Below are 15294 nucleotides of genomic sequence, written 5' to 3'. Positions count from 1 at the left end.
CACAACTTTGCCATTTATTCCCTTGAAAGACCATCACCAAAAACATTAACTTTGATGCCAGTAATAATATCACATTTTCAAATTTGCCCCCACACCCCCTCCCATCACGGACAGTGTAAGTAACTTTGGCATCAGAATAAAAACATTTAAAAATTTTCTATCTAGGGACAAACTGTACCATCTTGATTCACTGCTTCCATTCACTAATTAAAATAGGATAATGTGCTATAGAAGGAATCTCCCTAATTTTCAGGAAAGAAATATGATAAACATTGTAGCTGGTTTGACCTATCTATTACAACACTATCTCCTACAGATCTACCCACTCATCAGGTAACTCACACATATTTGTGTTGATATATGTTTTCCAAGTGTAAACATACAGGCAGTGAAGTCCTATTCATACGGTGATACAGGCAGGTTCTGTGCATTACAAACAGGTTCACATGGAGTCATTTCTCAAAGAATTACTGCTTTACCTTGTTAATATGGACAATAATAGTAGTAGATAACATCTACTGAATACTTATAATGGTCATAGCACTATTGTAGTTTTTTTAAGTGCTACCTTATTTTATTCTCTAAAGCCTATTTTATTTTATTCTCAAACCACTCTTTAAGATAGACATTATTTTTGCCATTTTGTTTATAAAGAGACTGAAACTCATGGATCATGAAAATGAGTTTCAAAATTGCTCAGTTGGTAGGTTGTAGAGCTGAAATGTTAAGTCGGGTTTATCTACTTAAGACTCATTTTCTTTACATGCTAGCAATACAGTTGTCTCCCCTTATCCATGAGGATACGTTCCAAGACCCTCAGTGAATGTCTGAAACTGCAAATAGTATCAAACTTGATGTACACTGGCTTTTGCTATACAGACATGCCTATGATAAAGTTTAATCTATTAATTAAACTTACTGTGTCTAATTAGCAGAGCAAGAGATGACAGTAAACTACAACAATTAAAACAATATTCTGTAAATAAAAGTTAAGTGATGGTGATCTCTCTCTCAAAATAATTTTATACTATACTCACCCTTTTTCTTGTGATGATGTGACATGATAAAATGCCTATGAGATGAGATAAAGTGAGGTGAATGACATAGGCATTGTGACATAGCGTTAGGTGACAACTAACCTTCTGACCATTCAAAGGGAGGATCATCTGCTTCCAGACCCCATTGTTGATGCTGACTGTGAGTAACTGTAGCCACAGAAAGGGAAACAGCAGATAAGGAAGGGGATGATGGTCTACCATGTTGACCACCCTTTGTCCTTTTTGAAAAAAAATTTTTTTAATGTATTTTTAAATTTATTTTTGAGAGACAGAGAGAGGCAGCACGAGCAGGGAAGGGTCATAGAGAGAGAGACACACAGAATCTGAATGCAGACTCCAGTTTCTGAGCTAGCTGTCAGCAAACCCACAAACCATGAGATCATGACCTGAGCTGAAGCCAGACACCCAACCAACTGAGCCACCCAGGTGCCTCCCCTTGTTCCTTTTTGATGAGCTAACTTTAGTTTCTTTACTTTCAAGGTAATGATTTTGTTTATATTATTTATCATTTATTATTACTGTTCTTTTTTCTATGTATCTCATGTTTTCCTAAGAATCTTTTAAAACTTCCATTAAGAATGGGTGTGGTCCTCACAAGTATATGGCCAATTAATCTTTGACAAAGCAGGAAAGAGTATGTGATGGAAAAGACAGCCTCTTTAACAGGCGGTGGTGGGAGAACTGGACAGCAACATGCAAAAGAATGAAACTAGACCACTTTCTTACCCCATACACAAAAATAAACTCAAAGTGGATGAAGGGCCTGAACGTGAGACAGGAAACCATCAAAGCCTTAGAGGAGAAAATAGGAAACAACCTCCTTGACCTCAACCGCAGCAATTTCCTACTCGACACATCCCCAAAGGTAAGGGAATCAAGAACAAAAATGAACTATTGGGACCTCATCAAGATAAAAAGCTTCTGCACTGCAAAGGAAACAATCAAAAAAACTAATAGGCAACTGACAGAATGGGAAAAGACAGTTGCAAATGGCATATTGGATAAAGGGCTAGTATCCAAAATCTACAAGGAACTCACCATACTCCATATCCGAAAAATGAATAATCCAGTGAAGAAATGGGCAGAAGACTTGAACAGACACTTCTCCAAAGAGGGCATCCAGATGGCCAACACACACATGAAACGATGCTCAGCGTCACTCAGCATCAGGGAAATACAAATCAAAACCACACTGAGATACCACCTCACACAGGTCAGAGTGGCTAAAATGAACAAATCAAGAGATTACAGATGCTGGCAAGGATGTGGAGAAACAGACACCCTCTTACACTCTTGGTGCAGCCGCTCTGGAAAACAGTGTGGAGGTTCCTCAAAAAGCTATCTATAGAACTCCTATATGACCCAGCAATAACACTGCTAGGGAACTACCCAAGGGATACAGAAGTGCTGATGCATAGGGGCACATGTATCCCAATGTTCATAGCAGCACTTTCAACAATAGCCAAATCATGGAAAGAGCCTAAATGTCCATCAACTGATGAATGGATCAAGAAGATGTGGTATATATATACAATGGAATACTACATGACAATGAGAAAGAATGAAATCTGGCCATTTGTAGCAAAATGGATGGACCTGAAGGGAGTCATGCTAAGCAAAATAAATCAGGCAGAAAAGGACAGATACCATTATGTTGTCACTCATAGGTCTAACAAGAGAAACCTAACAGGGGACCATGGGAAGGGGAAAGGTGGAGGGAAAGAGTTGGGGAGAGGGAGTGAGGCAAATCATGAGAGACCTTTGAATGCTGAGAACAAACTGAGGGCTGAAGAGGGAGGGGGGAAAGGGATGAGGGGGTGATGGTCATGGAGAGGGGGCACTTGTGGGGAAGAGCACTGGGTGTTATATGGAAACCAACCTGGTAACAAACTATGAATAATAAGGAAAAAAGAATCGGTGCGGTCCAGTATCATTCTTTGCATGTCGCCATCTAATGCCATTTGTTGAAGACATTTTTTCACTGATATTCTTTTCTGCTTTGTCAAAGATTAGTTGACCATATAGTTGGGTAGTTGGGGAAAAAAAATAAAAGAGAAGAGAGGAAAACAAACTGCAAGAGTCTCTTAATGACAGAGAACAAACTTAGGATTGATGGAGGGAGGTGGGTGGGGGATGGGCTAGACGGGTGATGGCCACTAAGGAGGGCACTTGTGATGAACACTGGCTGTTCTATGTAAGTGATGGTTCACTGAGTTCTACTCCTGAGACCAATCTTGCACTGGGTGTTAACTAGCAACGACAACAAACAGAATCGATGCGAACAACAACAAGATGGTCATTATGTGAGGTGAAGGATGTGCTAACTGACCTGACTGTGGCAAACACTTTGCATTATATACATATATCGTATCATCACATTGTACAACTTAAAATTCCATAATGTCATATGTCAATATATCTCAATAAAGCTGGGGAAGAAAACAAAATGAGTAAGAGATGTGAACATGTGGTCAGATAGAAGCATGCAATCCAATTTTTTCACGTACCAGCTGTTGATCCCGGGCACATTATCTTACTTCAATAAGCCTCAATTTCCTTGTCCATAAAACAAGAATAACAATAATTATAAGCTACTTTATGGCTTCCTTTGAAAAATAAGTAGTGCATATCATGTACCACATATGGTCCTCAGCCCATAGGAGATTCTCAATAGAGGTAATAGTTGTTAATACACTTTAAAAAGTTTTTTTTACTATCACTTTGGCACTTGTTAGCTATGTGAATTTGAGGTTACTTAACCTCTCCAGATTCCATTTCCGTTCATCTAAAACAGCAATTATAATATTATTACTCCCTAATCATTTTGTCCAAATTAATTTTTGTTAAATTGGGAGAGTTTTGAGAATGAAAAAAGGCATCAAAATAACTCAAATAATATTAGTTATGAAACATTTACTAATACTGGTTTAATTTATATTGGTAGACCTAGAAAATAGTTCTGTAGAAAAATAGTTATAAAAATAAAATTAATTCTTAAAAAGCCAAATAACATATATTTGTGTATTTAAAGCAAAGTAAAATGTGGTTTTTCATAGTATCTCTTAGAAGTATCCTCAAAATTACATTTTTTGGCCAATAAATTTGAAATTCTTGATACCTCTAATTGACTGTTCTATGTAGAACATAATATTTGATAAAATATTCTGTCTTAAGTACTAAAAGATATGGTCTGTTTAGAGCAAATTCTTCTAACTGTAGGATGGTCTGAATTTTATTTTTTCATATTCAAATGTGAAAGTATTTCATCTCAAATAGCTTTTGCCTCCATTCAAAGTAATAAGTTCAACAAATAGTTGAAGGAAGGAGTCAATAAGTTGTAGTTATTAGAAAGGAGTCAATAAGTTGACTCTTCTTATTATTCATTTGAATGTTTCACCAAACTTGGATTCTCCAGAATTATTGATCTTCTCAATTTCTCAATTTAATTGTGATACAGAATATAAATTTATAAAATCTAGAAGCTCCATCCAAAGATTCTTCCCACCATATGAGTTATTCCAAAATAAAACTATAGATTTTAAAACCAAATCATGTACATCATTTACATTCTCATCACTTAATCTGTTCAATTGTCTTCTTTGTAGAAATAAATTGCAATTACTACCTGTTTTCATGTTTTGTCTTCAAAACTCGCAGTTACCTTCAAAGCTTCAAAAGTTGAAATTCCACTCTAAGGCTGTGATTAAATACTTCTAGTTGTTTTTTAACAACATAAAATATTAGAAAAATTGATTACCAAAAAATCAATACAACTAAAGGACAATTAGAATGATTTACAAAATTATTCAACTTAGGCTCAAACATACCTAAAACTGATTTTGTGGTATGTCATAAGAAGGGAGAATATATATTATCATGATGATGTGTGTGTGTGTGTGTTCAATATCCACTCTTTCCAAATTTTTTGTGTGATTTTCTTTAATGTTTATTTATTTTTGAGGAGAGCAACAGAGCATGAGCAGGGGAGAGGCAGCAAGAGAGGGAGACACAGAATCGTAAGCAGGCGCCAAACTCAGAGCTGTCAGCACAGAGCCTGATGTGGAGCTCAAACTCATAAACCAGGAGATCGTGACCTGACCTGAAGTCAGACACCTAATCCACTGAGCCACCCAGGCTCCCCATTCAAAAATTTTTTATTATTCAGTTCTCTGTTTAAATATAGAATATTTGTACATTTGGATACTTACAGCTTGCATTTCAAAGAATAGAATGCTATGTAGCTTATTTGAATTGTAAATTATGAATGTACCATAACAAATTTCCTGTACATAGCTCCTCCATAAGTTTCTTAATTTATTAGAAAACATTTTTCACCATATATTAAACTACACAAAATTTGTTTTTGTTTTAAATAAAAATTTGTTTCCTATTTATTTTTGAGAGAGATACAGACAGAAAGAGTGCAAACAGGGGAGGGGCAGAAAGGGAGGGAGACACAGAATCCAAAGCAGGCTCCAGGCTCTGAGCTGTCAGCACAGAGCCCCATGTCAAGCTTGAACCCATGACCCTTGAGATCATGACTTGAGCTGAAGCTGGACACCCAGCCAACTAAGCCACCCAAGCAGCCCAACAGCAAACTTAATTTACAATATCATGTGATCTAGATGAAAACTCATGCATCACAAAGTGACACATAAGTGCACCTACTGTAGCTATATGTATTAAATCATATTTTGGCCCAGCATTTGTAAACTATATCAATATGACAGGTTATTTTTATTATGGCATAATAAGCACAACATAGGATTTACAATTTTAACCATTTTTAACCATCAATTTAGTCACATTAAGTACATTCACAATATTCTGCAACCATAGCTACTATCCAATACCTTTTCATCATTCCAAACAGAAATTCTGTGCCCATTAAACAATAACTACCATTTTCCCTTTTCTGGGCCCTTAATACCCTCTTTTCTGCTCTTTGTCCTTACAACTCAGTACCTCATATAACTGGAGTCATACAATATATGTCTTTAGTGTGTGGCTTATATCATTTAGATAATATACATTTAGGGTTGGTCCACGTTGTTGAATGTATCCAAGTTCTATTCCATTTTAAGGAAGGATAATATTCACTTGTATTAAATATTGAAGCAATTACTGCTATCTCTGGCTTCTGTATGGTCTTATTATCAATGGCCTCCCCCACAGTGGGTGGGAAATATCAGCAGGTACTTGTGCAAGTTACATTTACCAACTTAATTGAGAAATTGAAATTCAGAACTCAGTTTTTCACAGTATATATCCTTTCATTTTCAGGAATTAAGTGTGTGTGTGTGTGTGTGTGTGTGTGTCTGTGTGTCTGTGTGTTCAGTTCATTCATTCCAGAATATTCTATTATGCAAAAAAGTTACCAAAAATAAAATGGGTAAAAATTTGTAAATTCAGACCATCCTGTGGATAAAAAATATATTATCATAGGAAGAACAGACCAGTCTCTAATGTTTCCAAGTCCTGAAATGATATCAATCTTTGGGATTAAGGAACTAGAAATAAGAATTCATGGTAATTTTCACAACAATCTTAAATTATTCTGTATTTTCATAACATGTTATTTGTGTTTTTAAATAATACTAAGTGACTAGAATGGTAAATCATTTGTCTGTGATAGGACTATACCAAAATTTTCATAGACTTTCTGTGATAAGAAACTATAATAATAAATACATGGTGTTATTATATTATTATATTATTATTATAAAGCAATATGTTATGATAAGGTAATATAATTCAATAACATATAAAATGGTCTCTACCATATAGACGTTTGAGAACAGAAAACCTTAAATTAAGGCAGTATCAATTTAAACAAATATTTAGAAATTAAAGATAGTGTCATAATATTTAAAATTTAAATTTATTATTTTTCCAACTTTATTTAAATATAATTGACATAAACATTAAGTTTAACATAAACCAGAAAATGATTTGACATGCATATATTTTGTGAAATGATTACTACAAGGCTATATCTGTTATATTTTTGTATGTGTGGTGAGAAATTTTAAAATTTATTCTCTTAGCAACTTCCAAGTAAACAATACACTATTGTTAAATATAGTCACCATACTGTACATTAAACTCCCAGAAGTTATTGGTCATAAAACAGGAACATTATACTTCAGTCACCTTCACCCTTTCCCACACTCTTTTTCCCAAATAACCACCAATCTACAATCTGTTTCTATGAGTTTTATTTTTTAAATCTCCATATATGGGATTATGCAGTATTTACTTTTCTCTGACTTATTTCAGTTAGCATAATGCCCTGAAGTTTTGTTCATATTGCTACAAAAGACAATTTTTTTTCTTTTTTATGATTGAATCACACACATCACATCACGTCATGTCACGTCACACCACATCACATTTTCTTCATCTGGTAATGCATTGAGACTCAGGTTGGTCCATGTCTTAGCTATTGTAAATAAAATGACAGTGAACATTGGGTGCACATATCTTTTCAAGACAGTCATTTCATTTTCTTCAAGTATGTAGAAAGAAGATAGATTGCTGGATGATACAGTTGTCCTAATTTTAATTTTTTGAGGACTTGTTTTTCGTGGTAGCTACATTATTTTACATACTCACCAGCATATTACAAGGGGCCTAATTTCTCTACCTCTTGGCTGACAGTGGTTCTTTTCTTTTTCTTTTTAAAACTTATTTGCTTTAAAAAAAAATAATAACCATCCTAATGAGGGTGAAGTGTTATCTCATTGTGGTTTTCATTGCATTTCTGAATGACCACTAATGAGTATCTTTTCTTTAGGGTTTTCTATATAGAAGATCATGTCAACTGCAAACAATTTTACTTCTTCCTTTACAGTTCGGATGTTGTTTCTTTCTTTGTCTTGTCTGACTGTTCTGGCCAGGACTTCCAGTGATAGGTTGAATGGAAGATCTTAGAAGGAAAGCTTTCAACTACGCACTACCGAGTATGATGTTAGCTGTGGGCTTATAGTACAGGGCCCTTTCTCTGTTGAAGTATGTTCTATCTACTCAGTTTGTTGAGAATTTTTATGATCAAAAAGTGTTGAATTTTGTCGAATGCTTTTTCTGCATCTATGACCATATGAGTTTTACCTTTTTTTCTACTGTGTGATGTATCACATTTGTTGATTTGCATATGTTGGATCATCATTGTAGCCTACTGTCTCATGGTGTATGGTTCTTTTAATGTGCTGCTAAATTCAACTTAATGTTTTTTTGCTGAGAATTTTTGCAAGGATATTTATCAAAGGTATTGGTCTGTAGTTTTCTTTCCTCATGTCTTTGACTAGCTTTGTAATCAGGGTAATGTGGCCATGTAAAATGAGTTTGGAAGTGTTTCCTCTTTCAATTTTTTTTGAAGGAGTTTGGGAAGGATTGACATTTATTCTTCTTTAAATGTTCGGTAAAATCCACCAAACATTTAAGCCATCTGGCCCCGGGATTTTCTTTGTTGGGAAGTTTTTGATTAGTGACTGAATCTTCTTACTCACTATTAGTCTGTTCAGATTTTCTACTTCTTCATGATGTAGTCTAGGTACATTGTGTTCTAGAAATGTATCCATTTCTTCTAGGCTGTCCAATTTGTAGTGAAGAATTTTTAATATTAGTTTCTTATGATCCTTTATATTTATGTGGTATCAACTGTAAGGTCTCCTCTTTCATTTATAATTATATATATTTGAGTCCTCTATTTCTTTTCCTTGGTTGCTGTAGCTAAATGTTTGTTAATCTTGTTTATCTTGTCAAAGAGCCAACCCTTGGTTTTGTTAATATTTTCTATTGTTTTCCTACTATTTCCTTTATTTCTGCTGTGATCTTTATGTCTTTCTTTCTCCTAACATCATGCTTCAATTATTTTTCATCTTTTAGCTCTTGAGGTGAAATGTCAGCTTGTTTACTTGAAACTTTTCTTTAGGTATACGTATATAGCCATACTTTCCTCTTAGGATGGCTTTTGCCTTATCTCATACATGTTGGAATATTTACATGTTCATTTGTCTTAATTTAATTTTTGTTCTTCTTTTGATTTCTTCTTTGATCCATTGATCGTTCATTAACATTCTAAGATGTTAATTTCTATCCGTGTGGGGATTTTCCAGCTTTCTCCCCGTGACTGAATTCTATGTTCATACCATGTGGTCAGAGAGATATTTGATATAATTTCTATCTTATTGAATTTATTAAGTTTTTTTTTTTGACCTGACATATGATCTATCCTAGAAAATGTTCCATCTTTACTTGGAAGAATGTATTCTGCAGCTGTTGGACGGAATGCTCTATAAATGTCTGTTAGGTCTATTGGTCTATAGCAGCATTCAAATCCACTGTTTTCTTATTGATTCTCTGTCTGGATAATCTATCCCTGTTGAGAGTGTGTTATTAAGGTCACCAACTATTATTGTATTGATGTTTAATTCTCCTTTTAGCTCTGTTAGCATTTGCTTTTTATATTTAGGTGCTTACATATTAGGAACATAAATATTTATAATTATTATATCTTTATGAAGAACTGACCCCTTTTGCATTATATAATGATTTTCTCTTTCACTTGTGACCATTTAAGTCTAAAGTCTATTTTGTCTGATACAAGTATTTACTACCCCTGCTTTCTTTTAGTTACCATTAGCTTAAAATACTTTTCTCCACCTTCTTATTCTGAGCCTGTGTGCATCCTTAATGCTAAAGTAAATTGCTTGAAGGCACCATAACCTTAGATCTTGTGTTTTCTTCCATTCGCTTATTCAGTGGCTTTTGATTGGAGATTTAATATGTTTATATTTAAAGTAGTTCCTGATGGTTAACAACTTACAATTGCCATTGTGTTCATTGTTTTCTGACTGCTTCACCGATCCTTTATTACTTTCTCCTTTTCTTGCCCTCTTTCTTTTTGATGTGATGGTTTTTTGTGTTGTTATGCTTTAACTCTAGTCCTTTGTCCTAATCTTTTGTGTATCTACTACAGGTTTTTTTGTGGTTACCATGACACTTACATTAAATATCTTAGAGTTATAACATCCAGTTTTAACCTGATAACAGCTTCACTTCTATAGCATAGATAAACTATATACTTTTACTTCTTTCCCTCCCCTCACATTTTGGGCTATTAATGTTGTAGTTTACATCCTTTGTACATTGGGTATACAATAATGAATTATTGCAGTTTTAGTTATTTTTAGTATGTTTATTTTTCTTTAACTTTTAACCTAGAGTTGTGATTTACACACCACCATTACCATGTAAGAGAATCTGATTTAACTATATTTGCCTTTACTGATAAGTTTTATACATTTATGTTTTTCCGATGTTAATTAGCATCACTTCAATTTAACTAGCAAAACACTTCTCAGTATATCTTATATGGCAAGTCTAATGGTGATAAACTCCCTCAGTTTTATTTGTCTGGGAAAGTATTCTTCTTTCATTATTTTTGAAGGATAACTTTTCTGGATATAGCATTCTTGGTTGATAGGATTTCTTTTCTTTCAATATTTGGAATAAACCATCTCACCCACATTGGTCTGCAAAGTTTCTGCTGATAAATCCTCTTATATTCTATTGGATATGTCCGTGTATGTGATGAGTTGTTTTCCTATGGCTGCTTTCAAATTTTCCTCTTTTTATCTGACTTTGACAGTTTATTTATAATGTATCTTAGTTTAGCTCTTTTAGGATTGAAACTTTGGTGGGTGTTCTGAGCCTCATGAATCTGGATGTACCTTTATTTTCCCAGGTTTCAGAGTGTTTTAATAGAAAGCCCGGTTTTCAATAGTTGAAACAGATTCACTTCCCCTTTCTCCTTCTCATCTCCTACCAGAATTCCTATAATGCATAAATTTTATTTTATTTTGCTGATGTCCCATAAATTTTATAAATTCTCTTCACAGTATTTCATTCTTTCTTCCTTTTGCTCCCCTGACTGGATAATTTCCAATAGAAATTGGAAACTGATCTTCCTTCTGCTGTTGAAGCTCTCTGTCGAATTCCTTAGTTTAGTCATTGTATTCTTCAGCTTTGGTATTTCCATCTAGTTTGCCTGATGATTTTTACTTCTTCATTAAACTTCTCATTGCGTCCATGAATCCTTTCCTGATTTTAGTTAGTTGTCTGTTTCTATATTCTTGTAGTTCACTGAATTTCTTTAAGAGGATTACTCTAAAGTTTTTGATAAGCAGTTTGATGATCTCCACTTTTTAGGGTCAGTTAGGGGAGCTTTATTAGTTCTCATTGGTAATGTCATATTTACTTGATTCTTTGTGATCCTCATATCCTTGTGTTGGCATCTGCATATGATGATGATCCTCATCCAGATTTTGTAGCCTTTGTTTCATCCTGAAAAGACCTTCACCAACCAGCTTGGCTTAGGGTACTGGATTAGCTAGTGGCATCTATGAGCAAATGGAGTTTGCCACCTGTGGTCTCTAGTTGGGTGAAGCCACTGACCCTGCCCTTTGTGGGATAGAGTTTGTCACTGGTTGGGTTGACCTCCTGGCTGGACTCTGTGTTCAAATAGTGCTGATACATACACTACCTGGTTGGGCAAGACTTCTGTTTGTTTTCCGTGTTTAGATGGTGCCATTCTCTGGGCTCTGCAGTCACTTCTGGTTGTGTAGAGTTGTAGGCCATGTCCCTCACAGGGCAGTACCACTGGTGAGATTTTGCAATGGGATAGGGTTTGGGGCTACACTCTGCAATCCTTCCTGTTTAGGGATTGTGCCTCAGGCAGTCCTCCCCAACCTGGATGTTATAGCTGCCTGGACTCTATCTTTGGGCAAGGCTACAGGTTGGGCTTCATGGTCAGATGGGGCCTCAGTCTGGGTTCTGCAATTAGGGTAGCAGACTGTGTGTCAAAGTTGGTCAAGGAGACAGCTGGGCCTCACAATTCAGTAGGCCACTGGCTGTGCTCCGTTCTTGGGAGAGGTTGCTGGCTGGGCGTGGCAGTCACATGGGGCCTCTAGCTGTACTCCACAGTTGGGTGAGGCTGGTAACCATGCTCTGCAGCTGAGTAGGGTCACTGTCCTTGCTTCTTGGTCAGGTGGGGCTGCCAGATATGCTCTGTGATTGAGCAAGGTCACTGGATCCTCTGCTCTGATTTTTTTTAATTTTTAACATCTATTTATTGTTGAGCGACAGAGAGAGGCAGAGCACGAGCAGAGGAGGGGCAGACAGAGAGGGAGATACAGAATCCGAAGCAGGCCCCAGGCTCCAAGCTGTCAGCTTGACCCCACGAAACATGAGATCATGACCTGAGCAGAATTCAGATGCTTAACCACCTAGCTGCCCCTCTCCACTCTAATGCTGATTAGGGTTGTAGACTGAGCTTGGCAGCTACGTGGTGACCATAAACTGGGCTCCAAAGCTCTTCAGGGAGCTTCAGGCTCCCCCTAAGTGGGGCCAGAGTTTGTGCGCAACAGTCGGGCAGGGCTGCTGGCTTGACTCCCTGCCAGGTAGAGCCATAAGACATCCTCTGCAGATCTCAGGCGTTGTGGCCACTATCCTCAGAGCAGTGGGTCTGGATGCTGTGCTCCACGGTTGAACAGAGCTGTGAATTTCATCTTCTATTCAGGCAAGGCCATAAAATGTGCTTCACGGCCAATGTGGCCCTGTGGATGGAGAACCAAATTAGGCTCAAATACCAACCAACCTTCCTGGCCTGACAGGGTCACTGGCTTGAGTCTGCTGACCTACAGAGCTGCTGGCTGGGATCTCTGCTCAGGCACTGTCGCCAGCAGGAGTGAAGTCGGCCAGGATGTAAATACTGGATACTTGAAGCCCCATCCTCCTTATCTGCCTCTATCTTAACCCCAGTAGTTGAGCCACACAAATTCTCCTCTTGATGCCTGTGAGGAAGGACCCAAGTGAGCCTCCCGGGAAGCATCCCACAATGCTGTAAAAGTTTGATGTCCACCTTAGGTCCTCTTTTTCCCACTGGAGATACCTAGGACCAAGGAGGCCCTCCCAGTCTGGCACTGTGCCCTCCCAGGGAGGGGCAATGTGATTAAAGTGAAGCCATTCCTCTTACCCTTCAAACGCAGTCTGGCTTAGTCTCTGTTGTACAGGGGAGTGCCACGGCCCCATCCCCGGATTCTGCAATTTCACGGGGGGGCTCTGTGTATGCATCATGGCTGGCTGGTCTTCATATTAAGGGGATTGAAGTTAGGAATTAGGAATCACCTATATTAAGTTTTGATGATGCCATCCTATAAGCTTCTTTAAACTATTATTCTTAAAATGAAAATTTTAAATACACAAAACAGGGGCAGCTGGGTGGCGCAGTTGGTTAAGTGTTCTACTCTTGATTTCAGCTCAGGTTGTGATCGCAAGGTTTTGTGAATTCGAACCCTGCGTCAAGCTCTGTGCTGACAGCACAGAGTCTGTTTCCGATTCTCTGTCTCTCTCTCTCTCTCTCTTTGTCCCTTCCTCACTCATGTTCCCTCTCCCTCTCTCTCTGTCTCTCAAAGTAAATAAACTTTAAAAAAAGAAAAGAAAAGAAAAGAAAATACACAAAGCAGTAATTCCTTGATAATCTTGACCTTTGTTTCATATAAAAATATTCCAGACATAAAACACCTTTTATTTTGCATTTTTCTTGATTGGATTTTTAAGAGTGATTCTAAAAGAATCTTCAAGCTAGATATTAGAGTATATGTTCTTTCCTATAAATTTATTCCCTTTTGTAAAGATGAAAATCTCTTTTCTCCTTGCTCTGATTTTGTTTTTACCATTGAAGTTAATTCTGCTTTTGCTAATTCATAGTTTAAATCAAATTCTGATTTCATTTAGAGAATTTCACACAATGTTCACAACTTTTTCTCATCACATGTCCTTTTTTAAAGTATTTAAGGTGCACCTGGGTGGCTCAGTCAGTTCGGCATCCAACTTCAGGGCAGGTCATGATCTCGTGGTCTGTGGGTTCAAGCCTCACATCAAGCTCTGTGCTGACAGCTCAGAGCCTGGAGCCTGCTTTGGGTTCTGTGTCTCCCTCTCTCTCTGCCCTCCCCCACTCATGCTCTGTCTGTCTCTGTCTCTCTATCCCTCTCTCTCTCAAAAACAAATAAACATTTTAAAAAAGTTTTTTTTAAATAATAAAGAATTTAAAAGCACTGTGGTCTAAATTGAGCATTCACTGCGACACTAGAGTGAAGATGACCAGCGGTGTCCGAGGACCACACTACTCAGATAGCCTAGCAAGACAACAGCACTACATAGAATCCCACGTCAAAATTGCCAATTTAATAACTTACTTTGTTTTCATAATTTGTTGTTTCTTGAAATGCCATTTAACTGTCTTGAAACACCACACTTAAGCACACTTAAGTTTTGTGTAATGTATTTTGTGTGAATAAACTTACGCCTTTTTTTTTTTTTTTCAGGAATGACTCACCATTAGCGGAGACAGGGTCAGGCCCATACACTTATAAAATCGCAGTAACTCCAAGCATGACTGACGAAAGAGATCATGACCACCTCTTTCCATCATGTTCCTGTCCCTCTTCCCTCAGGCTGCTGTTCAAGTGTCCAGAATAGTTGATCTCTACCTTCCCTCGTTCTCAGACTCTACGATTCTCCAGTGACCCACGCCGGGTAACACATTACACAAACGCACAAAAGTGGGCATGACCTGACTTGCCAGTCTTCCTGAAACAAAGGACAAAAATCATACATTTAGTTGTATATTTATTCCACCTTCAGAGTGGTTGAATCCCAGAAAAAAAATTGCCCAGGGAGACACATCAATCTACATTGGAGGTTCGAAGGATTGAATTAGGGAACTATTTGAATGCTTGTATATCACGTCAGGAAAGGATATCCATTGACCTTGAAGCCACTTAGAGCGTTAAAATACTGCGAAGGTTTTGATGTCAGGGATTAGCCCATTAAGCCATTGCCACTGGCTCTAAGTATGATGATATTCTGAGGCGGACCTGAGCCTCTGTACTGCTCAGGGCTTAGTTACTACGGAAAAAAGAAAAGTCAGATTAAGCCGTCAGACCCCCCAAATTAACATGTGCCTCTAATTGGCTTAGTTTATTCTTCTTCTTCTTCACACAATTACAATTTGTGTCTATAGAAAATATGGCCATTATTTTCAAATTGCTATTTTGGAAAGGCAAGTTATCAATATTAGCATCGTGACAGAACTAAAGAAAATTCATAAAATTTACAGAAATATAGCTAAATCCAAAATGGGCATGTCAGTACATAAGTAGGAACACATTTT

At 37.0% G+C, this 15294-nt stretch overlaps 1 long non-coding RNA gene across 1 annotated transcript; it reads left to right on the top strand.

Moving 5' to 3' along the window:
• The first annotated feature begins 1471 nt into the window (after positions 1–1471).
• LOC115298257 lies at positions 1472–14737 on the top strand. The gene is made up of 2 exons (XR_003911690.1): positions 1472–1538; positions 14447–14737. It is a non-coding gene; the product is annotated as an uncharacterized LOC115298257 (long non-coding RNA).
• Positions 14738–15294: the final 557 nt, after the last annotated feature.

This window comes from Suricata suricatta, chromosome 8 (assembly GCF_006229205.1).
Source record: "Suricata suricatta isolate VVHF042 chromosome 8, meerkat_22Aug2017_6uvM2_HiC, whole genome shotgun sequence".
In the NCBI taxonomy this organism is placed as follows: Eukaryota; Metazoa; Chordata; class Mammalia; order Carnivora; family Herpestidae; genus Suricata; species Suricata suricatta.
The sequence above is the reverse complement of the archived record's forward strand: the minus strand, read 5'-3'. Positions and strand labels throughout refer to the sequence as shown.